Genomic DNA, 24,689 nt, shown 5'->3' on the forward strand with positions numbered 1-24,689 from the left:
TGTGATCAGCAGTTTTATAACACAGGAAATTATCTTTTATGTATGCAAGATTATTACCAGTTGTGTACATACTAGAGATGATGGAAAATACACACATATTATCTACATAAACTTGAATTGAAAGAAGGAAAATACCAATGTATAAGGACTAGAATTGTAAAATATGTGATTTTTTTTTGTGTGTGTGTGTGTGTTTGCTATTTCTTGGGCCGTTCCCGCGGCATATGGAGATTCCTAGGCTAGGGGTCTAATCGGAGCTGTAGCCACCAGCCTACACCAGAGCCACAGCAACGCATGATCCGAGCCACGTCTGCAACCTACACCACAGCTCACGGCAATGCCACTGAGCGAGAGCAGGGACCGAACCCGCAACCTCATGGTTCCTAGTCGGATTCGTTAACCACTGCGCCACAACGGGAACTCCTATAATATTTTAATACACAAAATATTTCACAAAAAATATTTCAAATGGAGGTAAAATTGGTAATGTAAGCTTAGAAAATATAGCCGTATTTAGCAGAATGGCATTCCCTTAAATATTTGTTGAAAGGATAAATGTTCTAGACAATTATAAATTAACAAAATTGAAACAAATAAAAATCAAAAGAAGCAGATGACCTGAATAGGATCACACCCTGAGAAGAAATGGAAATAGCTGAAAGGATCTAACCTCTAAAGCAGGTGCTGGGACCAGATGGTTTTACCAATGAGTCCTCTTACCCTTCAAGGAACAGATAATGCAAATGATGGACAAACTATTCTAGGACATGAAAAAAATAGAAAAATACCCTTATCATTGGCATGACAATTGGCATAACAATGATATTGAGTATGAAAATGAAATGAAAACAGCAGATCAATTTTACTTGAGAATACAGATGTAAAAAATAATAAAATATTTGCAAACTGAAATCCAGCACTATAGAAAATGTCACAATTGAGCACATTAGAGAATAACAATAATTATTAATAGAAAATATATTAATATGCCCTATATCCCTTCCATTCTTGCCTTCTCAAATACTTCCCCTGTAAATACCCTTATGGTGGAGAGAAACAGAGGTTATGTCTGTCAGGGCCAACCCCGTGTCCCCTATGCCTGTCCCAGTAACTTGCCAGAGTGATCAAGAAATCTCTCATAATATGTGGAAAATTGAACAGTGAGTTTCTCAGAGAATAATAAGAAACATTAGCAATAGGTACAAATAAAATATGGCCAGTTAAAAATGAGTCAGCTATAAGAAAATAAACCTAATTTCGATACATTGCTTGACTCAGTAGTGAACTTTATGAACATCACCCTAATAATGTAAATACAGAGTATTGATTTAACAATAAATGTTGTATTAGGAATGTGAAATGAAGGGAAATAGAATGCTATTTTAAGACAGTTTCATGATTATTCATAATAAATAGGAAATCAGAAGATAGTATCTAATAAGTATGCATCAGCTAATAGCAGTTTAGACTTTCATTTCGATATATGAAAGCGAATACTAAGATTATGTAAAAAAACAAAAAAACCTAAAACAGTTTCTATTTGGTTTTCTCTAGAGAGTGAAATTGTTGAGGCCTGGGCAGGCCTGCTGGTTTTCATTATTGTAATCATTCTTCGGTATTATAAGCAAGATCTTAAATGCTTACAAGATTTTTAAAGTACTGTTTGAATGTTTTAAACTTTGAGTATTTAATTGATAATGTGAGAATTTAAAAGCAAATAAAATCTGGCTGCTATAACAACATAATATAAAAATGAGGATTTCTGTTGTGGTGCAGCAGGTTAAGGATCCAATGTTATCACTGTAGTGGCTGGGGTCCTTGCTGTGACATGCCGGCCAGGGGAACTTCCACGTGCCATGGGTGCAGCAAAAAAAAAAAAAAGAAAGAAAAGTGTTCCCTGTGGCTCAATGGGTTAAGGATCCAGCGTTGTCACTGCTGTGGCTCAGGTCAAGGGTTTAATCCCTGGCCTAGGAACTGCCATGGGTGCAGCCAAAAATATAAATAAATTAAAATGATAATATCTATTTGGGACAGAGTAGAAGAAAACTGGTCTTCAGATAAACTTATTATTAAACAGCAGGGAATTTTTGCATTATATTAATTTATGCACTAATTTATAATGTAGTATCTCTATTCTTAGAATTTAATTCTCAAGAAATATTCAAGACCATATACAAACATTTTCATCATTTACCTTTTTTGGCTATCTTGGCCATTGGAAATAACAGTTAAGTTTTGGTAATTAGCCTATTCACATTTAATATTTTTGCCAATTATTAACTTATTGCCTGTGAGTTCCAAACCCACCCTTCTAAACTCACTCTTCAGTACTGGGTTGGAGACCCCACATAATGCATTTGTTTGCCAGCTGCCTCTATGCAAAGCTCTGCCTATAAGAGGAGTCAAGACAGACTTCCAGGCTAGAGGAGGAGGTGTGAACTTGGTCCTTCCTGTATATTCTCTGTGGCTTCTTGTGACTTGTGTCTTCATCCCAGCAGCCACAGGGCCTGCCTATGGCAGCAGCTGAATTCAGTTTTCAGTTTTTCCCAAATTCACAGAAACAGCCTCATTGCCTTCTCTTCAGAGCCACCAACCTCAGCTAAGCAGGCCCTGTGTCAGAGATCTGAGTTTAAGCCCTTCTTCTACATTTTTAAGATTTAATATATCAAACCTCTTCACTTCAGTCTCTCAGCCCTAGGAATTATAGTGACTTTCTTTTTTTTTTTTAATCTTTTTTTTTGTCTTTTTACCTTTTCTAGTGCTGCTCCCACGGCAACCACTGCGCCGCAATGGGAACTCCTATAGTGACTTTCTATAGTTACTACTTCTAGTGTACTTTGGGGTTTTCTTTTAGCATTTTCAGCTCCCTGGTTAGCAAATTTATTCTTATAACATTTTTCCTCTTAAATTTTCTTTTGGGAGTTCCCGTTGTGGCACAGCAGAAACGAATCCAACTAGGAACCATGAGGTTGCGGATTCAATCCGTGGCCTTGCTCAGTGGGTTAAGCATCCGGCGTTGTGGTGAGCTGTGGTGTAGGTTGCAGCCGCGGCTCAGATCCTGCGTTGCTGTGGCTCTGGTGTAGGCTGGTGGCTACAGCTCCGATTAAACCCCTAGCCTGGGAACCTCCATATGCCATGGGTGCAGCCCTAAAAAAAAAGGGGGGACAAAAAGACAAAAAAAAAATTTCTTTTGGAATAAATGGCATGGTTGCCAACTCCTGACTCCATCTTGATTTTCTAAAGTATATCTCATGTTATGTGGTTTTTATAATCACAATTAGGAAAAAAAAAAAAAAATCAGATTTCCCCTTGTAGCACACCAGAAACAAACCCAACTAGTATCCATGAGGACACGGGTTCAATCTCTGGCCTCGCTGAGTTGCCATGAGCTGTGGTGTATACTGCAGACATGGCTCGGGATCCCTCATTGTAGGCTGGCAACTACAGCTCTGAAATGACCCCGTATTCTGGGAAGTTCCATATGCAGCAGTGTAGCCCTAAAAACCAAAAAAAAAAAAAAAAAAAATCAGAAACCTTGAACAAAGGACTTTTCCTTTTCACTGGAAGAAAAGCTTTACTGAAAAATAACTAAAAATAAAATAAAATAGTAAATATTTATTTAGTAAGTAAATATTTACTAAGAATGAAGATTGTTAGATCTTTAGTAAAGATTTAGAAAATTTTTCACTGAAAATAAAAGTAAAAAAAACCTTAGACAATAAAGGCAACAATAATGTAAAACAGTATTTTAAATTTTGGAAACTGGAATTGCAGACTGCAATGATGGGAAGAATTAGCACAAAGAGAAGTGTGGAAATTTAAAATCTGTTTACCCTTCGATGTGATTTTTCCTCATTTGCTCGTCAGGAACCAATGAGATTCATTCTGAACTTGCATGGGTGTGTTTCCTTTTGTCTTATACTATACATGCTTTGCATTATTTCCAATAACCATGATTTTTATAAAAGCCTGACTGAAGGTTTTCCACATGAGTTACATGAGGCTGATGGTTTTGCATGGAGAGGTTTGTTTTGTTAATGCGGGAGAATTTAGATCTTTCGTCAGGGAAGAGGTACTTCTACAGACCACTTTGGTCCACTTGCTACAGCCTTCTCACCCAGTCTCTGTGTTCTACCCAATCACCATGCTGGATGTATTATGACTAAAGTCTCGATTTTGTCAAAAGAGATTCCCAGAGGTTTGCTACTTTGATGAACTGGAGTTAATTCAATACTGTCAAAGGAAGGCAGTTGGAAATATATGTAATAACAATTTAGTTTTCATGCTACTGGGATTATTATTTTTTTTTAAACCCTCCCTTCTAAATGGCCCCTAGAACCCTGTGTGAATGCTTTTTCTCCTTGTGGAAAATAAATAAATAAATAAAAAAGCCTTATTTCTTCAGCATTTCATCTAGAACAAAGTATCAAAAATACTATGTGCAAAAAAAAAAAAATTCACAGCACAAATTTTGTAGTGGCAAGGCATACTAACATTAATAAATGAAGCTAATTAGGCTTGATTTGCGTATTTAACTCATCTTAATTACACATGCATTCAGCAAACATTTTAAAAGCTGCAATCAATCTTTCACAGACATGGTTAGTTATTTATATGGAATAACAAAAACCAAGAAGCTTGTTAATGATAATTCTTTTTCCAATTTATATGCCAGTGGGATTATTTCAGTAATAATGCTAGAGTATATTTTTAACAATTTGTAAACCTATAAAATTAAAATGCTTTGATTTCACAGTTATTTTTTAAAAGATTTGCAGAAAATATCACTTATCTGAAACATTATATTAAATATTTAACCCAGTTTAATTAAAAAATGGTCTTCATAAAAATTTCTGGGAGTTCCTGCTGTGGCTCATTGGGTTAAGGAGTTTATGTTGTCTCTGTGGGGGTGCAGGTTCAATCTTTGGCCTCACTCAGTGGGTTAAGGATCCAGCATTGCCACAAGCTTCAGCATAGCCTCCATATGTGTCTCAGATCCAATGTTGCCATGGCTGTGGCATAGTCCCCAGCTGAAGCTCTGACTCAGCCCCTGGCCAAGGAACTTCCATATGTCACAAGTGCAGCTATAAAAAGAAAAAAATCTTTTGCATTAATTTTTAAACTTGATAAAAGATAATAGCTATAATAGAAATAAACTACATCTCAATGGTAGTGAGTAGAAGACTTTTCTCAAGCTGATATCAACTTTAGTTCTGCTCACCCTTGAACAGGTTTGCTTTCTCTTCTTTAATAGTACTTATTCAAAGGACACAATTGCACAGTACAATCCTCTTTAACTTCAAGTTTTATTTAGAGAATTTTTTCTTAAAAACTTAAAAGTGTTTTACTGTAAGCAATTATTTTCTAGAAATACACCCAGGGATAATGTTTTGAGGAGACAGTGCCTCTGTACTGTGATCTGAGGTTCTGGCAGGGCTGATAGGGTGGCTAAGTGCAGGGGGTGCTGTGGACAGGACTCAGGTTTTACTGATTGCTCCAATAGCTGAGAGAGAAGCAGATGAGGAGTAGGGTGAAGGTAGGAGCAAAGAGATGAATAAGGACACTCCCGATGGCCTCATGCTCCATGTGATGACGTCCTGCACCGGAGTGATGATGGTGGAAAAGGACAAGAAGTGGGCTGAGTAGGGCTGTATGTCGAGCAAAGCACTGTTATATTGGATGAGAGGTGGGGTGGAGGTAGGGAAAAAAGAAGAGGTATTCTAAGTCTCAGGTATTTGGTTGCCTAGGTATTTTTGTCTGAGCAGTTGGAGATGCCCCTTACTTAAAGAGGAAGATTTGGGAGTTCCCGTCGTGGCGCAGTGGTTAACGAACCCGACTGGGAACCATGAGGTTGTGGGTTCGGTCCCTGCCTTTGCTCAGTGGGTTAAGGATCCGGCGTTGCCGTGAGCTGTGGTGTAGGTTGCAGACGTGGCTGGGATCCCGCGTTGCTGTGGCTCTGGCGTAGGCCGGCGGCTACAGCTCCAATTGGACCCCTAGCCTGGGAACCTCCATATGCCACACAGGAGTGGCCCTAGAAATAGCAAAAAGACAAAAAAATAAATAAATAAATAAATAAAATAAATAAAGAGGAAGATTTGGCAGGGGTCAAGGTAAGCATTTGGGAAATAGTAAATCAAAAAGTCTTGCTTTTGTATATTATCTCTAATGTACTGTATAAGACAGGTCACCAGCAGGAAACAGATGATACATGGAGTATAATCAATTTCGATGCTTCCAGAAATATGAACAAGGTGAAGGGACAAAACACATCACACAAAGGCTAGGAACCACAGGAAGCTATTAGTACGCCTAGGTCTGAAGGGACCAGAAAAGGAGAGCATTAGTGCAACAGTGTGAGCTGTAGCCATTGGAGAGGACTTGCAACTCAAGTGGTGGAATTAGGTAGACAGAGCCACTAGGAAAATCACAGATGAACATAAAGGAAGCTGAAGTGGTCATTTATCCCATCTTCTGTATCATTCTGCTTTTTCCCTTTCCTGCTGATGCTTTCCTTTGGCTGACTCTAACCAGAGCACAGATCTGAGAGCCCACAGAGTGATGTGGTTAGTAGAGATGAGGGCACAGAGCAGGGCAGCACCAGGTGGGGAATGAATCTGAGAGACAAGCAGGAAAAATAGCCCTGATGCCTCTAAGACTCCTTACTGGGATCTTTAAGGAGTCACTTAGATACCTAAGGGTAGAGATGTTAATTTGGACATCACTAGTGTTTCAGTGGCATGTGTTCCATGTATAAAGAGGTAATATGTGTTGAGCTCATACTTTGTGCTAAGCACTGTACCAGCATTCCACACGCATTACGTCATTTAATTCTCAAAACAGACCTATAGGTCAAGTATTGTCTCATAGGTCAGGGCTAATGAAAATTTACCTATAGGTAAAAAATTTGTTTTGAGAATTAAATGAGGCAACTGAAACACAGTGAAGTGAAGCAATCTGTTTAAGGTCACACAGATATTAGGTAGCAGAGCCAAGAATTAAGTCCAGACGTTTCTATGCCCAGGGCCAGTAATAGAAACCATTATTGCCAACGGCTTCTGTGAGAGAATAAAATACTGAAGCGATGACATGGTAGGTCATGTGATTTTTTTTTTTTTTTGTAAGATTCTCTGCCTTTTCATTTTTTCCACTTCCTTGAAAGAAAACAATTCTGACAAGAATTCATCAAAGAAGATACTCCAAATTTTAATGTCCCAGTTTGGGTATTGCTTTTGATTAAGGCTGTTTGCAGACTAGAATATTAGTAACCCACATATTCCCTATGCCAAAAAAAAAAAAAGGAGTAGATTCACTTTTATCTTGGGAACAAAGCTGGATAGAAAAGCTTTTTTAACTTTTCTTAATTCATGAAACATTTATCTTCAAGTCAGGTTTTGTTACAGCAGCACAAATGTGGTCCATCAGCATTTCCATTATAACCCCATATTTCCAGGGCTTTTCAAGAGTGCCTTAGAAATTCTACTTTGGATTAAAACTTGGCATGCAGGATTTGAATTAAAAAAACTCCATTTTCCTTACCAATTAATTAAATAGTTTAGAGGTTCTCAATTTAGAAGAGGACCAAATTTATTAATGCAAAAAAATATTTTAAGACAAATTCACTAATCTAAGTGTTTTAAAATATTAATAGTCGTTAGACAATTATAATATTATATAAGTATATATGATAGTAGTACTCAAAAAAATTAACCATAAGTGCTCCTCAGATAATACATGAGAGCTAGCCATAACATCTTACACTTTGCCTTTTTGGCTTTGTAAGTAATTTATTTCTACTTTGGGGATTTGAATTATTTGAAGTCCTCAGCATAATAGGCTTAATGTTGTAACAGTACCAGTATACTGAACCAGAATAGCATGAGTGGGGAAATCCTGAGAGAGTCCCAGAGTGTTTTTACATATTCTTATGAAGTTTAATTCATGGGGGGAAATTTTGCATTCTATGAAAATGGATTAATAGCATGCATTAATTCTGTAAATACATATTTGAAATTTAACGTGCTGAATGCAATGGCAATCATTAGTACCAAGTGTGTCTAGTTATAAAGCCCTTCCACTTAGTTCCAAATATTCCATGAATATCCTGCAACAGTGAGAGGAACCTTTATTGTTAATATTTCATTCTGTAGTCTTTTCTATAATCTCTCTTCCAGACTTAAGTGGTTTAGGACTAAGTAAACACAAAGTAGTGAATGAAGGTAGATGAAGCCTTTTGAATAAACCCCCTGTGTTCTCTCCAGCCACACTGGCCTCCCTGCTATTCCAGAAATACACCATGTAGACTCCCATCTTGAGACATTTGCTAGCTTTTCCTTCTTCCTGGAATGCTTTCCCTCCAAATGTCTGCTTGGTTAACTCTCTTATTGACTTTAGTCTTTGCTCAAACCTTACTTTCTGAGTGTGGTCAAGCTCCATCACTTGATAATTTGGTTTGTCCTTGACACCTCAATCCCAGAACTCATGACACCCCTTACCCTACCTGACTTTTCTTCTTTGAGTAATATTCTTCTAACACACTTTATACCTTTTTAAAAATGTTAATTCATTCTCTCTCCCTCTAAAATGTAAGGTCAATGGAGACAAGGTTCTTTTTTTTTTTTTTTTATTGTGACACATCCTAAGCACCTAGAATTGTGCTGAACATATATTAATTGCTCAAATATATGTCAAATGTATACACTCTTGAATGAAATCTGAATTTCAGCCCATAATAGAAATCTACAAACAACATTATCCAGATATAATAACGTTCTCTGGTTCTTGTATAGAAGTACGGTTATTTTCCTAAGATAGTTATGAATGCCCTTTGAACATTGATGTCAAAATGAAAAGTCCCATATTTAATTTCTTTTGTAATGTTAAGGGCCTAATTTTCTAAAAATTATTTAAACTCAAGCTTGGAAATTTTATAGTTAGTTTTAATTTTAGTTTTAGATATTGTTTAGAAAAGATGACTTGAATGGGTAGATGCAAAGTATAGTCTTCACAAAACAAATGCTTATTTTGTGTTAAAAATACTGCCTGCCATGTTTGTAACATTTTCCTACTTGGTAATGATATGAAACCAAACCATGAAAATTCATGAATTAAAATATGTTGTGATTGAAAACAAAAAAAGAATCCTATACCCTCAGCAGAAGTGAAAATGTGCTGAAAAAGACAAAAAAAATAAATAAAAAGGGAGTTCCCGTTGTGGCTCAGTGATTAACGAATCCGACTAGGAACCATGAGGTTGCGGGTTCGATCCCTAGCCTTGCTCAGTGGGTTAAGGATCCGGCGTTGCCAAGAGCTGTGGTGTGGATCACAGACACGGCTCGGAACCCGAGTTGCTGTGGCTATGATGTAGGCTGGCAGCTGTAGCTCTGATTCGACCCCTAGCTTGGGAACCTCCATATGCCATGGATGCGGCTATAGAAAAAGGCAAAAAGACAAAAAAAAAGGCGAAAATGTGCTGAAAACAAAAGCTTTCTACAAGGGCTTCATTACATGGCATCTTGGCTTAGTGCTTTTGCTTATTGCAAAATGGTGTTATTTAGTGAGAACTCACCACCAGCCCAATGGTATAAAAGTGAGGACACTGGAATTTAAATGTAGATATCAATGCAGTGACATACTCACCAGCACAGCCCTCTCTGATTCTGAATAATAACTAACAGCCAAAGCTAGCATTTTCTATCAGGAGTATGTATTAATTTTATTAGTGGATTTAAACATTACTTGAATATAAATAAGATTAATTATTTCTTTTCACATATTGAATGGAATTTGATTTGTGTCCCGCTTTGTCTTCTCAGGGCAAATGTGAGCAGTCGCTCTATGGTCACATGCATTCTGTCAACGATGCCACCTTCACTCCTAGGGTGAGTTCGGTTCTCCCCATAAATTATTCTACAACTTCATATAGACAAATTCATTTTCATGGAACAAAGTTCCAGAAGAAAATGGCAAGGTAACAGGCTGAGAGGAGAACCAATTGGAGAATTAATTATAGCAATGGAATAAATATAGAGATAGTGTAGGATTACAGGAGTTTAAAACACACACACACACACACACACTATACAGAGGTAGAAACAAGGCGGAAATCTATTGCACTAAACTCCACTTAACCACATTTTCAAGCGGTCTTTGTCTATTTAGGGCTTCAAGAAAGTGAATGTAAAGTAACTTGCAAAAGTAACTTGTAAAGTTGAATATGAAATCATAAAAATAATGAAAATACTTGAAAGGAAACCCAAGAAAAAAAAATGTTAAAAAAAGTAGGTACTTTCTTTAAGTGAGAATAGAGCAACCTTGATTTGACAGCTTTTCATTTCCTCATGGAAAGGTATCAAATATGTCTTTCTTTATATAAACTGATGACATAGCAAAAATATCGATCTGTAGATATCAGGATGATTTCACCAGTGATGAAGATTGTTAAACACTGCTTTGAGTTTCTGTGCTAATTGGAGCTATCTCTAAAAGAGCCCAGATAATAATTGTAGAAGGATGATTTAAGCTTATTCCTTCTTAGATGAAAGCAATTTGACTAGATAGATGACTTTGCAAATCCCTTCAAACTCTATGATTTAATTATATCTAACATTTTAATTTGTCTCTAAGTTCCCAGGAGAGTGCAATCCTTAAATCCATATTCCTCTCTCTTTTCCAATTAGCTAAAAAAGAAATCCGTCTAGCTAAAAGTTAGAGGTAGGTAGATAGATTACCTACCTCTAACTTCAAAATGACAATATCATCAACATTCTGTAACTATCATGTGGTTATTATTCTTTTAGAGAAAGGAAAAATGGTCACTAAAAATTATTTCTCCTAAAGAAATGCTATTTACCTCAATTGAAATTTTGCTGGTGTTGTAAGCCCTGGAATGTTAATGATTGGCTCAACTAAAATTATTATTTTTTAAAGTAAGATTTATTGTAACTTACAGTTTTCATCAAAACCAACACGATCAGGCTTTCAGCCTGTACTGAGGTATTAAACCATTATATTAAAAACATTAGTTAAAAAAAAAATTACACCTACTAAAATTCCATGCAAATTATTTGTAGAAATATTTGAAGGGACTTTATTAACATTAGGGGGAAATGGTTGACCAATCATGTGCTTTAACTACTGGAAACATTTTTTCCGCCTACATAGATTGACATTTTATTAGCTATGTCTATGTTATAGAGAATCTTATAATAAATAAGTTCTCAGAACTGGCTGAAAAAACTTACTTATTAGTGAATAGTAACTACAGATTTTAACAGTTCGTTCCTTTGCCAAGGTATATAAATTTAGGGTTTTGGTGATGACTAATAAGCCTTCAGAACTTGTACTGCTACAAATGTAGAAATTCGGTGACATCAGGCAACAAAAAACTGTAGGGACTACATTTTACCTTGACAGAGAGATAATAAAGGGTTTTGCTAAAAACAGTATGCCATTTGGGACAGGAATAAAACCGATATAGAAGATGTTTAAAGGAAAATTCAAAACCATATTATCTAGTGAGAAGAAATGTCACATGCTACCATTAAACCATTACTTAGAGCAACATGTCCTACATGCTTTAAAATACATTCTTGTACTTTTGAAAGAAGTTTGGAGCTTCAAGAACTTTGCACCACTCTGCTTACTCAGCAAAATTCCATCTGTGTTAGCAAGACCTTGTTTAAACTCCTCAACCATGACCATTTGTGTAGAAACGGACACATTGTACGTGGAATTCTGTAGTGGGTATGCTGGTATAGTTACAGGCATAAAATGGTACCTATCTATCCCTGGGGTTTATTTACCCTTGGGTCCCCTGAAGGCAAATTAAGATTACATTCTTCAGGCTGTTTCAAAAGGATTGGATTTGGCCATTCCCATTTGGAAAAATACCAAGAAAAATATATGTACAAGAGTTGATGCTACTGCATTTGGATAAAGCTGGAAAGTTCCTTGCTACTAGAATAGCCCAGGAAATACCACTGAGGAAACCTAATATCTTAAAGAGATGTTGTGGTGTTTGGCCCACAGTTTGATAGCTGTTAGGGTTAACCTGAAGTTGTCAATATTTGGTACTAGAGGTAAAATTTCATCAGTTACCCTGCAACTGTTAAGACTTCTTGTACATCTTCTTATATCTAAATTTTTAAGCAGACTGTCATCTCATAAGTCCAAGTCTTCTGGAATAGTCTGCAGTGCTAAATCTTGCAACAAACTGTCAATCTCTATCCCATCAAAACACAGTTTGACAACTGGTACAAACACCTCTTAGGCCAGCAGCTGTAGCTCTCATTTGACCCCCTAGCCTGGGAACCCTCATATGCTATGGGTGCAGCCCTAAAAAGTAAAAAAAAAAAAAAATGTCTTGGTGCAGCACACAGTGCATCAATATCAGCACCTTTTGTATGAATTCCTAATCTCTAAGATCCAAATGTGAAAATTTTCCACCAACATTTTCAATTACAGATTGTGGAAGATTCTTGCTTTCACTGATTTCTTATATCTACTCTTTCACCAGGTTATTTAATTTTGACAAAATTAAAATCCTGTGCTGCCGTTCCTCTTCCTCTTCAAAAACCCCAAAGTCTCAATTAGTTTCTGTGTAAGTAGGCATTCAGTCTCCTTGGGGACTGCTAAGTTGATGAGAGAGGTAATGCCATAGTGCTTCTGTGGAGGCTGTGTTTGTTGTGATCCCTGCGTTGCAACTGGAAACAGCATCATCTCCTGGCACCACCCAGTCACTTCCTACCTCCCCGCCCCTACCAACCACCACTGCTGCTGCCCTGGGCATAATCCACTGAGGCAGGAGGGTCCAACCCCACTGCCACACACATTCCTGATGCTTTAAGCACTTCCCCTCCTTCTCCTTCCTAAAATTATTTATTTTTATTTTTATTTTATTTTATTTTTTTTTTGCTTTTTAGGGCCAAGCCTGCAACATATGGAAGTTCCCAGGCTAGGGGTTGAGTTGGAGCTAAAGCTGTTGGCCTACACCACAGCCACAGGAATGCAGGATCTGAGCACGTCTACAACCTACACCACAGCCCTTGGCAACGCTGGATCCTTGACTCACTGAGCAAGGTCAGGGATCAAACCCTCATCATCATGGATACCAGTCAGATCCATTTCTGCTGTACCACAACAGAAACTCCCAAAAATTAAATTTTAATAAATGTCTTAGTACAAAATTTCCATATAATTGACTCTATTGAGCCAATATATTATGGATTAGTTCTAAATACCAAGTTAAAACTTTATTTCTAGGAGAATATAGAACTGTTTAAGCACTATGGACCCACATGATAGGAAAAAATCTATTAGGTGTTTTAGAGCTTCACATACCCAAAGAAAATTAAATGGTAGCTAAAATAGAGTAAACTAATATTTTGTAAGTCAGGCATTTATTTTGCTGAACAATATCATAGCTGAAAAAGGCACACCATTTAACATCCTAAGTAGTAAAAGTAACATATGTGGAAATAGCCAAATTAGATTTATTCAGTCAGCAATCAAGGGACACATACATTAATTATGCATTTTTCAAAAGCAGGATAATGAACATGAGGTCCAGGTGTCCAGTATCAAAGTGGCTAACCTATTTTTGTTTACACACTTTGTTCATACTAAAGGGACTGTTATGACACTGTTTCATATCAATATCCCAAAGCTTCATTGAATTTTTCCATTAATTTATGTCTTCTTTGCTATAAATATTTAGCAACTATTGAGGGAATGATGCTTTGTTATGATGAATGACACTCGAGTGAAATTTTCAGTCACTTGTGTCAACTGTTTAGAAAAGTGTTATATTTCACATACATGCAAAGGAATGTCATGAGGTCGGGAGGCAGCAGTAACTGAAAGAACAAAACAATTTTGGGATTTCTCAAGGACATGGCATTGTGATGCATTTCACATTCAAACTCTCAAAGTTGTGATAATAAATTATATGGTGCATATGTATCAGGCCGAGATCTGAATTCTTTAGTATTAGCTTTGCAAATTGTTTGATGCCTTTAGGGATGTGCATTCAAATTCTACTGTCAGTTAAAAGTGCATTTAACTGTTTATATAAACACAATTTTAGGGAAATTCAACAATGCTAGATTTGTAAGCAGAAATCAAAAACATAAAATTCAGTGCTACCAAGCTAGCAACCAAGAATCACAGAAACAAATATAAAATATACAGCATTTATATGTGGTTCTGAAAAAATATGTTAAGTTGAATTTTATTTCTATGTTATAGTATTAGGGCTCTGATGGTCTTCTCTGATTTTTCTATTTGAAGTATATATATATATAAATTGGAGCCGTAGCCACCAGCCTATGCCACAGCCACAGCAACGCGGGATCCGAGCTGCATCTGCAACCTACACCACAGCTCATGGGCAACGCCAGATCCTTAACCCACTGAGCAAGGCCAGGGATCGAACCCACAACCTCATGGTTCCTAGTCGGATTCGTTAACCACTGTGCCAGGACGGGAACTCCTGAAGTATATATTTATTTAAAACTTCTTTTTAAAGTAACCTGAGGGTTCCCATTGTGGCTCAGAGGGTTAAGGACCTAGCGTTGTCTCTGTGAGGATGCATTTGATCCCTGGCCTTGCTCAGTGGATCAGGCATTGCCGCAAGCTACGGCATAGGTTGCAGATGTGGCTCAGATTTCGTATTCCGGGGACTGTGGTATAGGCCTCAGCTGTAGTTTCAATCCACCCTTGCAACTTCCATATGCTGCAGGTGTTGCATATGTTGCAGAAAAGAAAAAGAAAATAAAGTAGTCTGTTAGTGAAACCCTTTAAGGAATTATGAAAGCTTTTTACTAAGTCAATTTTGTAAAACAAAACTAATTTTTAAAAAGTTAACAGTAATTTCTGGCATAATATTAGTAGACACAGACAATTCAATGTAAATAAAATAATTTTTTAAACTACTGAAAATATATAGTAAGAAAATGAGCAGTTTCCCTGTTAAAGCCTCTCTTAACTTCAGTTTTCTAGGAAATTGTCCTGTTGTCTGAATAGATTGGGAAATTCCATCAGGCCTTCTAGAAGTGCTTATTGGCCCTCTCCCAGAATGATGGTACAGTGTGATGGATGTCCTTATCTCTCTCTGGACATTCCCAACTGTTCTGAGAGGCACACAGCCAGGATGCCTGGTAAAGCTAGGTGAACATTATAAATCAACTCTGTTAGAATACCAGTACATTTTTCCTTGCAGGGGATATTTTCCTCCATCTCACACATTCAAGTCAGGAGTTTAGTCTCAACTCTTTGGTTGTTGAACAAAATTGAAGGACTGTAGCATCAAAGATAATTCTAGTAGGTCTAGAGTCCTAACCAGCTCATGAAATAGGAGGCTTCAGACCTACCTCAAATTCTATTCTCACTTCTTTTAATTGACCTATTTTTTTTTTAACTTAAATGTTGTTTTGTTGATTATTTTAATATGGAGTTATATATCTTTGTTACAACTGATTGCATAAAATATACTTGTTTTTATTTTAAAATGAAGAATGTAATGTATAGCCTTAGTAAAAGGCAAGTCAAATTCTAACTTGTTTCCCATCTACATAATTCCATGGAAACTGTAGCTGCTGTGAATAGGGGGGAAGGAAGGTGAAATCTGTTAGTTTTATCTTTACAGCAGTTGAAAGTTTTAAGTAAATAAGAGGAAAGGGATTTAATAGGACTTTGTAGCAAGGTAGATACTGACCAATCTGCTGGCCTTGAATCATATGGAAGGCAAGAGAAATAATTTCCTATATCAGAGAACTCAAAGAAGAGTAGTAATTGTGAGTAATAATTCAGATCACAGTTTAAGCTACGAAGGGAAAGGGAGCGTTTAGAACAGAGAGTGGCATTATAGGGGAATTGGTTGATCACATATATGGATCTTTAGAGGATGAGGTAGAAGGGTTTCTGAGAAATAGGAGGAGTGATGTGATCAGATTAAGGGACAGATACAGCTCTTTGGAGATAAGAGTCTAAGTAATAAGGGGAAACATGACGGTGTAGTCATCTATCAATAACAGAAATAAATATATCAGTCACTTACATTATGTCAAAATGGCCATAGAATTAAAATGAAAACATCAAAAAGCCACGTACTCATAAAATGTAAAAGTATGGAAAAAAAGATTAGGTCTACTCTGCGTTTCCTATCCCTAGGTATCTTATGCTGCATTTCCTGTCCATAGATAGCAGAGGCTGGATTTAGGTTGTCTGATAAGGACTGGCTGTAGGAAGTGTGGGCTAAGTCAACTTTGTTCAGCAGTCATTGAGGAAAGATTGGCCTTTCAGAATTAAGTGGATCAACTGTGATATTTTAAAATCAAAATATGCCATAATGCCACTGAAATCCTAAGGCATGTTTGTGATTCACCACTGAGAGCCTCCCAGTCATTCTTCCTAATCCTTTGAAGACTAGAGTTCCTAGATCACTTCCTTCCCTACATATATGGTCATTCAGCAATCATCTGACCTAGGTCAAGTGCCTTGACCACTTTTCCTCTAACACATTTTTTTCTTCAGCTACATACTCCTGAAGTTGAACTCTGAACACTTTGTCATTAGCTATAAATGCATCACCCCCAAATCTCAATTCCAAGCATTGCTTCTCAGAAGATAACTGTCTTTGCAGATCTTAAGCCAGTACAACAATGCTTGCACTTCACTGAGAGCTCCAATCAGCTAAAATCTTACTCACCAACTTATCACCCCTCTGTCTTCACTTATCATTTTATCCCAGCCTGGATATCTCAATTGTCATTCTTGAAATTCCAACACAAAGGACTTTATTGACCTCGTTTTCTCTGCAGTGCTTACCTGGCAAATCTACATTATTTGGCCTGTACCAGAACAGATTAAAAATACTAGAGAGGGAGTTCCCGTCGTGGCGCAGTGGTTAACGAATCCGACTAGGAACCATGAGGTTTCGGGTTTGGTCCCTGCCCTTGCTCAGTGGGTTAACGATCCGGCGTTGCTGTGAGCTGTGGTGTAGGTTGCAGATGTGGCTCGGATCCCGCGTTGCTGTGGCTCTGGCGTAGGCCGGTGGCTACAGCTCCGATTCAACCCCTAGCCTGGGAACCTCCATATGCCGCAGGAGCGGCCCAAGAAATAGCAACAACAACAACAACAACAAAAAAAAAGACAAATGACCAAAAAAAAAAAAAATACTAGAGAAAAGGTAAAAACAAACTGGTTGATTTTTTTTTCTTTAAATTAACTTTGTTTCCCTTCCTTGTTTTATTATGTATTGTTCTAATTGGTGTGTGTGTGTGTGTGTGTACATTAGTTATCTGTAATTTCTTTGAATTGTGAGTGATGGTGTTATTTCTGCATGATTTTATACCACCACACTGCTTGAAAGTCTGAAATATCATTTTCTCCTAAACCATTCAAATATGAACTCCAAGTCAACAACTCCCCTGAAACTCTCTGATTTCCATATTGTTACTTCCAATGACTATTTCTGCATTATTAAAATCAATCAAAACATTCTTCTTGAATCCTGAGAAGTAAAAACTCCATGATCACTGCTTTTTAAACTACTATTCTGGATCCTCCTGTACTAATGCCTGCCCAATATTAAGTCTTAAGTAGTTCTTGTGGCTCAGCAAGTTAACTCTACATAATGTCCCTAAGGATGCGGGTTCAATCTCTAGCCTTGTTCGGTGGGTTAAGGATTGGTATTGCCACAAGCTGTGACATAGGTCACAGATGAGGCTTGGATGCAGTGTTGCTATGACTGTGGCGTAGACTGGCAGCTGCAGATATGATTAGACCCCTAGGTGGGGAATTTCCATGTGCCACTGGTGAGGCCATAAAAAGAAAAGGGAAAAAAAAGGATTCAATCTTAAATCTTGTTCTCTAGCAGCTTCTCTTCTTACCTCATCTTACTCAAACCTGTTACTCTTAATTTCATATGCATGTGATGATTTCCAGATAAATCCCACTCTGTGCTGTAGATTCCCCATTAGCTATTTTACATCTCAGCCTAGGTATCTGTAAGTTATCTCATTTTAATATGCTAAATATGAATCCATTTCTCTCCCTTTGTCCTAACTGGTTCCTTTCCCCATCTTATCATCTTAGTCACTATCAACCTATAAATTCCAATGCAGAAGCAGGAGGATCAGTCATGATTCACAGCTGTCTTGTGGCTTTTTGTCCGTGCACTTCTTTAAAAAGTCTCTCTACACTGGAAAACAATAAAAAGGAATAAGAAAAAAAAGGCATTTTAAATCTTGTTTGGCTCAATATCTCCAGCATCTACTATAGCTTATGTTCCACACTTAAATATTTTTAAAATGTGGTGATTAAACATAGAGTTTTAGACAAATGAAATCACGAGGGTTTCATTACAGCATCGTATCAGTGCATCTTATTTATTTCAACTTTATTGGCTTTCCAAGTTCTGTGGATATTGAACTGCAAGACAAACATTTAATTTTCATGATAGATTAGTTGCTCTTTAGAAAACTTCTATAGCACATAGAATTCCATGACTTTGGGGCAATGGAAAATTACCCAGTTTAAGTTATACTTGTCTCTAAGCATCTTTTATTTATTTTTTTTTAATTTTTTTTTCTAAGCACCTTTTAGATCCTGGCTTTGCCACTCACAAGATTTTATAACCTTGAGGAAATCATTCAGTTATTTTGTAAAAATGAAGGATAAAAAGAATAGTGAGTATTAGGTAATACATATAATGTGTTTAACATAGTACCTGGCAAATAGAAAATGTTGGTACTATCTCATCTACTCCCATCTCTCCTAATATCATTATCATTAGTATTATTAGTGGAACAAATGTTTCCTTCTAACCATTTGTGTTCATCTAAGTAGAAGTAAAACACAAGAACAACCAAACACAAATAAATAAGATGACTTTCTTATATCCTATAATTTTATTTAATGTAATATCACTGTATTAAACATAAAGCTGCAGTATATATTTTACATGTTAACAAAAATAAGAATTCTAAAACTATTGTAAATAAGTAATTATGAAACTACATTAAACCTGAGCTAAATTCTATTTAAAAAATTGATATAATACAGCCACTATGGAAAACAGTATGGAGTTACCTCAGAAAACTAAATATAAAGCTACCATATGACCCAGCAATCCTGCTCTTGAGCATAAAACGAAGCACAACTTTCATTGAAAAAGATACATGCACCCGTATGTTCATTGCAGCACTGTTCACAATAACCAAGACATGGAAACAACCTAAATTTCCATTCCACAGATGAATGGATTAAGAAGATGTGGTGTATATACACAACGGAATACTCTCAGCCATAAAAAAGAACAAAATAATGCCATTTGCAGCCACATGGATCGAACTAGAGGCTTTCGTACTAAGTGAAGTAAGTCAGAAAGAGAAGGACAAGTACCATATCACTTATATCTGAAATCTAATACATGGCATAAATGAACCTTTCTGCAGAAAAGAAACTCATGGACTTGGAGAACAGACTTGTGGTTGCTGAGGGGGAGGGGGAGAGAGTGGGATGGACTGGGAGTCTGGGGTTAACAGATGCAAACTATTGCATTTGGAGTGGATAAGCAATGAGATCCTGCTATATACCACAAGGAACTATGTCCAGTCACTTGAGATGGAACATGATGGAGGATAATGTGAGAAAAATTATATATGTGTGTGTGTGTGTGTGTGTGTGTGTGTATGTGTATACTATTTGCTGTACAATATGACTGGATCACTTTGCTGTACAATAGAAAATTGACAGAACACTGTAAACCAACTATAATGGAAAAAATAAAAATAATAAAATTTTAAAAATGATATAAGCCCCAGTGAAAGTGTTTTGTCTATTTCATATCATAATATGCCATTTAATAATTAGGCAGTTGCAAGTTTTAAATTTGATCTGGAGTAGGTTAATCACTTTCCTAAGTTAATAGTATGTGGCTATAAATGTATTAATTCACATTATCTTTTTAAAAGTCATGGACAAGTAAGTACCTGCAATTGCTTATCTAAAAAGTGATCCTCACTCCATTTCTGCAAAGGAAGCTCAATTTCTGATTTTCTGAATTTTGTTTGCTATTATCCAATCACAAACAGAAAGTGCTTAGTATCAGTCTTTGCCCATTTTATACAAAGAAACACAAACAACGTTTAGGTCATGCAGCCATTGATCTTCTGAAGGACAAATGATGTCAGGCAGTACTTACACACCAAAAAAATTTTAATTTTGTTTACTTCTTCAGCAATCCAACTTGATGTCAACTACCATTTAGCTGGGCCAATAATATTGATATTTGATGTCAGTTCTTATTCATTACTGCACCTAGATGATGCATAAGTCAAAACTTTTAGATGAGAGCTGAAAAACACTACAGCAGATTCTATCTGGGGAAATTGGAAACAACAACAGAATTGAAAATTAAAGGACATGGAACATGGCATTTTTATTTCATATAATATTTGAATTATTTCAGTGCTCCTATATATTAACTTTATGTCTTTTAAACTAACCCCATACTATATAATATTCTTAAGCTAAGTCTTTAGGAAATAACCTTCTTGCCCTAACATTTTGTGAAGAAAAAATAATCTTTAATAGAAAATGTGACACTTAAAAAAAGGTTTTGTAAGTAGACATTCAAAATTTAAAAAATATTTTTAAATATGATAAATTGATAGAGTTTCTTCATTTCTATTCTTTGTTCTTAGATATTTAACACTGAATATGACAAAGAAGAAAAAAATACACTTAAGATTATAACACCCTATCCGCAGTGTAACCTTTGAGGACTTTTCTAGTTTTCTAGAGGTGAGGTTATTTATGTGTTTTTAGTATTCTTTTTTTTTTTTTTGGTCTTTTTGTCTTTTTAAGGGCAGCACCTGCGGCATATGGAGGTTCCAAGGCTAGGGCTCTAGTCAGAGCTGTAGCTGCCGGCCTATACCAGAGCCACAGCAACGCGAGATCCAAGCCACATCTTCAACCTATACCACAGATCACGGGAACGCTGGATCCTTAACCCACTGAGCAAGGCCAGGGATCGAACCCACAACCTCATAGATGTTAGTAGGGTTTGCTAACTTCTGAGCCATGATAAGAATTTCATGTGTTTGTAGAATTCTTGGTGGTTCATGAAAATTAGAACATGATCATGTCATTTCTTGACACTTCCTCTTAGATTATAAAACTAATAATGTGCATATGTGTGTGTGTGTATATATGTGTATATATATATATATATACACTTTATTTTTTTATTTTATAGGAGTATAGTTTTTTTCAATATTCTGTTAGTTTTAGGTATACATCAAAGTGATTTAGATACATACCACTATATAAAGAATGAATATATATATTCATTATTTTTCAGATTCTTTTCCCATATGGGTTATGGCAGAATGAGTAGAGTTCCCTGTGCTATACAGTATAGGTCCTTGTTATTTATCTATTTTTACATATAGTAATATGTAAATGTTAATCCCAAACTCCTAATTTATTCCTCTCCCCATTTCCCCTTTGGTAATCACAAATTTGCTTTTGAAATCTGCGAGTCTGTTTCTGTTTTGCAAATAAAAATTCATTTGTATAAGTTTTATTAAATTCCATCAACAAGTTATATCATATATTTGTCTTTGTCTGATGTACTTCACTTAGTGTAATAATGTTAGATCCATCTGTGTTGCTGTAAATGGCATTATTTCTTTCTTTTATATGACTGATTAATATTTCATCGTACGTATGTATGTATTTTTTATCCATCCTCTGTTGATGGATATTTAGGTTGCCTCCATACCGTAGGAACTGTAAATGGTGTTACAGTGACATTGAGGTGCATGTATATTTTCAAATTATGGTTTTCTCTAGATATATGCCCAGGAGTATGATTGCTGGATCATATGGTAGTTCTATTTTTAGTTTTTTGAGGAACCTCTATATTGTTTTCCATAGTGGTTGTACCAATTTATATTCCTACCAACAATGTAGGAGAGGTCCCTTTTCTTTTCTTTCCCTACTCCAGCATTTATTGTTTGTATACTATTTCATGATGATGGCCATTCTGTCTGGTATGAGGTGATACCTCATTATAGTTTTGATTTGTATTTCTCTAATACTTAGTGATATTGAGCATCTTTTCATGTGCTTTTTGGCCATCTGTATATCTTTTTTGGAGAAATATCTATTTAGTTATGCTGATTTTTTTTTCTTGCTTTTTAAGGCTGCACCCGTGGCATGTGAAAGTTCCTAGGCTAGGAGTTGAATTGGAGCTACAGCTGCCAGCCTATACCACAGCCACAGCAACACGGGCTCCAAGCTGTGTCTGTGACCTACACTACAGCTCACATCAATGACAGATCCCTAACCCACTGAGTGAAGCCAGGGATTGAACCCACGTCCTCATGGATACTAGTCAGAATTATTTCCACTGGGCCAGAACAGGACTTCCCTAATTCTACGGATTTTTTGACTCATTTGTTTGTTGTTTGCTTCTTGTTTTTTTGATAGAGAACTGCATGAGAAGTTTGTATATTTTGGAGATCAATGCCTTGTTAGTCTCTTCATTTGCAAATACTTTTTCCCATTCCATGGGTTATTTTTTCATTCCAGTTACAGTTCCTTTGCTGTGCAAAAGGTTTAATTATGTCTCATTTGTTTATTTTTGTTTTTATTTTCACTTCTAGGAGGTGGATCAAAAAAGATATTGCTGTGATTTATATCAAGCAATGCTCTGCCTATGTTTTCCTCTAAGAGGTTTATAGTATCTGGCTTTACATTTAGGTCTTTAATCAATTTTGAGTTTATTTTTGTGTATAATATTAGAGTGTGTTCTAATTTTATTCTTTTACATATTGCTGCCCAGTTTTCCCAGCATCATTTAATGAAGAGCCTATCTTTTTTACATTGTATGTTATTCTTATTTGGCTGCAACTACAGCATATGGAAGTTCACAGGCAAGGGATCAAATGCAAGCTTTAACTGTGACCTATACCACAGTTGTGGTAATGCCGGATCCTTAACCGATTGTGCCACAGTGGAAACTCTTCCATTGTATATTCTTGATTCCTTTGTCCCAGCTTGGTTGACCATAGGTGCATTGGTTCATTTCTGGATTTCTGCTTTTGTGCCAGTACCGTGCTGTTTTGATGACTGTAGCTTTGTAGTATGATATGAAGCCAGGGAGCCTGATTCCTCCAGCTCCATTTTTATTTCTCAGGATTGATTTGGCTATGCAGGATCTTTTGTATTTTCATACAAATAAAAAAAATGTTCTAGTTCTGTGAAGAATGTCATTGGTAATGTGACAGGGATTGCAATGAATCTGTATATTGCCTTGGGTAGCATAGTCATTTTGAGAATATTGATCTTTTCATCTGTTTGTGTCACCTTTACTTCTTTCATCATGTCTTATATAGTTTTCAGAGTATAGGTCGTTTGCCTCCTTAGATAAATTTATTGCTAGGTATTTTAGTCTCTTTGATGCAATGGTAAAAGGGATGGTTTCCTTAATTTCTCTTTCTGATCTTTCACTGATAGTGTATAGGAATGCAGGAGACTTGTATGTATTAATTTTGCATCCAGCAATTTTACCAAATTCATTGATGAGGTCAAATAGTTTTCTGGTAGCATCTTTAGGATTTTCTATGTATAGTATCATGTCATCTTCAAACAGTGACAGTTTTACTTCTTATATTCCAGTTTGGATTTCTTTCATTTCATTTTCTTTAAGTGCCATGGCTAGGACTTCCAAAATCATGTTGATTAAAAGTGTTAAGATTGACATCATTGTCCACTGAGAATGATGTTAGTTGTGAGTTTATCATATATGGCCTTTCTTATGCTGAGGTAGGTTCCCTCCTTGCCCACTTTCTGCAGAGTTTTTATCATAAATTGGTGTTGATTTTTGTCAACAGATTTTTTTCCCTGCATCTATTGATATGACCATATGGTTTTTATTCTTCCGTTTGTTAATGCAGTGTATCTCATTGATTGATTTGTGGGTATTGAAGAATACTTGCATTCCTAGGATGAATCCTACTTGATCAATACTGGCCTATAATTTTCTCTTTTGTAGTATCTTTGGTTTTGGTATCATAGAATGAGTTTAAGAGTGTTTCTTTCTCTGCGATTTTTTGGAATAGTTTTAGAAGGATAGGTGTTAGCTCTTCTCTAAATGTTTGATAGAATTTTCTGTGAAGCCATCTGGTCCTGGACTTTTGTTTATTGGGATCATTGTTTCAGTTCAATACTTGTGATTGGTCTGTTTATATTTGCTATTTCTTCCTGGTATAGTCTTAGAAGGTTGTACTTTTCTAAGAATTTTTCCATTTCTTCTAAATTGTCCATTTTATTGGCACATAGTAGTCTTTTATGATACTTTGTATCTCTGTGATGTCCATTGTAACTTCTTTTTCCTTTCTAATTTTTTCGATTTGAGCCCTCTCTTTTTTTCTTGATAAGTCTGACTAAAGGTTATCAATTTTATTTATCTTTTCAAACTATCAGCTTTTAGTTTCATTGATCTTTGCTATTGTTTTCTTTGTTTTTATTTCATTTATTTCTGTTCTGTTCTTTATGATTTCTTTCTTTCAGGTAACGTGTTTTATTTGTTCTTTATTTCTCTAGTTGCTTTAGGTGTAAGGTTAGGTTGTTTATTTGAGATTTTTCTTGTTCCCTGATGTAATATTGTATTGCTCTGA

At 36.2% G+C, this 24,689-nt stretch overlaps 1 long non-coding RNA gene and 1 pseudogene across 1 annotated transcript in view; one reads left to right on the plus strand and one right to left on the minus strand.

Moving 5' to 3' along the window:
• LOC125123514 (uncharacterized) overlaps positions 1-24,689 on the plus strand; it is a 131,524-nt gene that overhangs the window by 79,958 nt on the left and 26,877 nt on the right. Inside the window, exon 2 of the long non-coding RNA XR_007134084.1 lies at positions 9,813-9,878. This is a non-coding gene — a long non-coding RNA (uncharacterized LOC125123514). The remainder of the gene's footprint in view (positions 1-9,812; positions 9,879-24,689) is intronic.
• Positions 11,576-12,810, minus strand: LOC125123513 (poly(A) polymerase alpha-like; annotated as a pseudogene).

Source organism: Phacochoerus africanus, chromosome 3 (assembly GCF_016906955.1).
Source record: "Phacochoerus africanus isolate WHEZ1 chromosome 3, ROS_Pafr_v1, whole genome shotgun sequence".
Classification (NCBI taxonomy): Eukaryota; Metazoa; Chordata; class Mammalia; order Artiodactyla; family Suidae; genus Phacochoerus; species Phacochoerus africanus.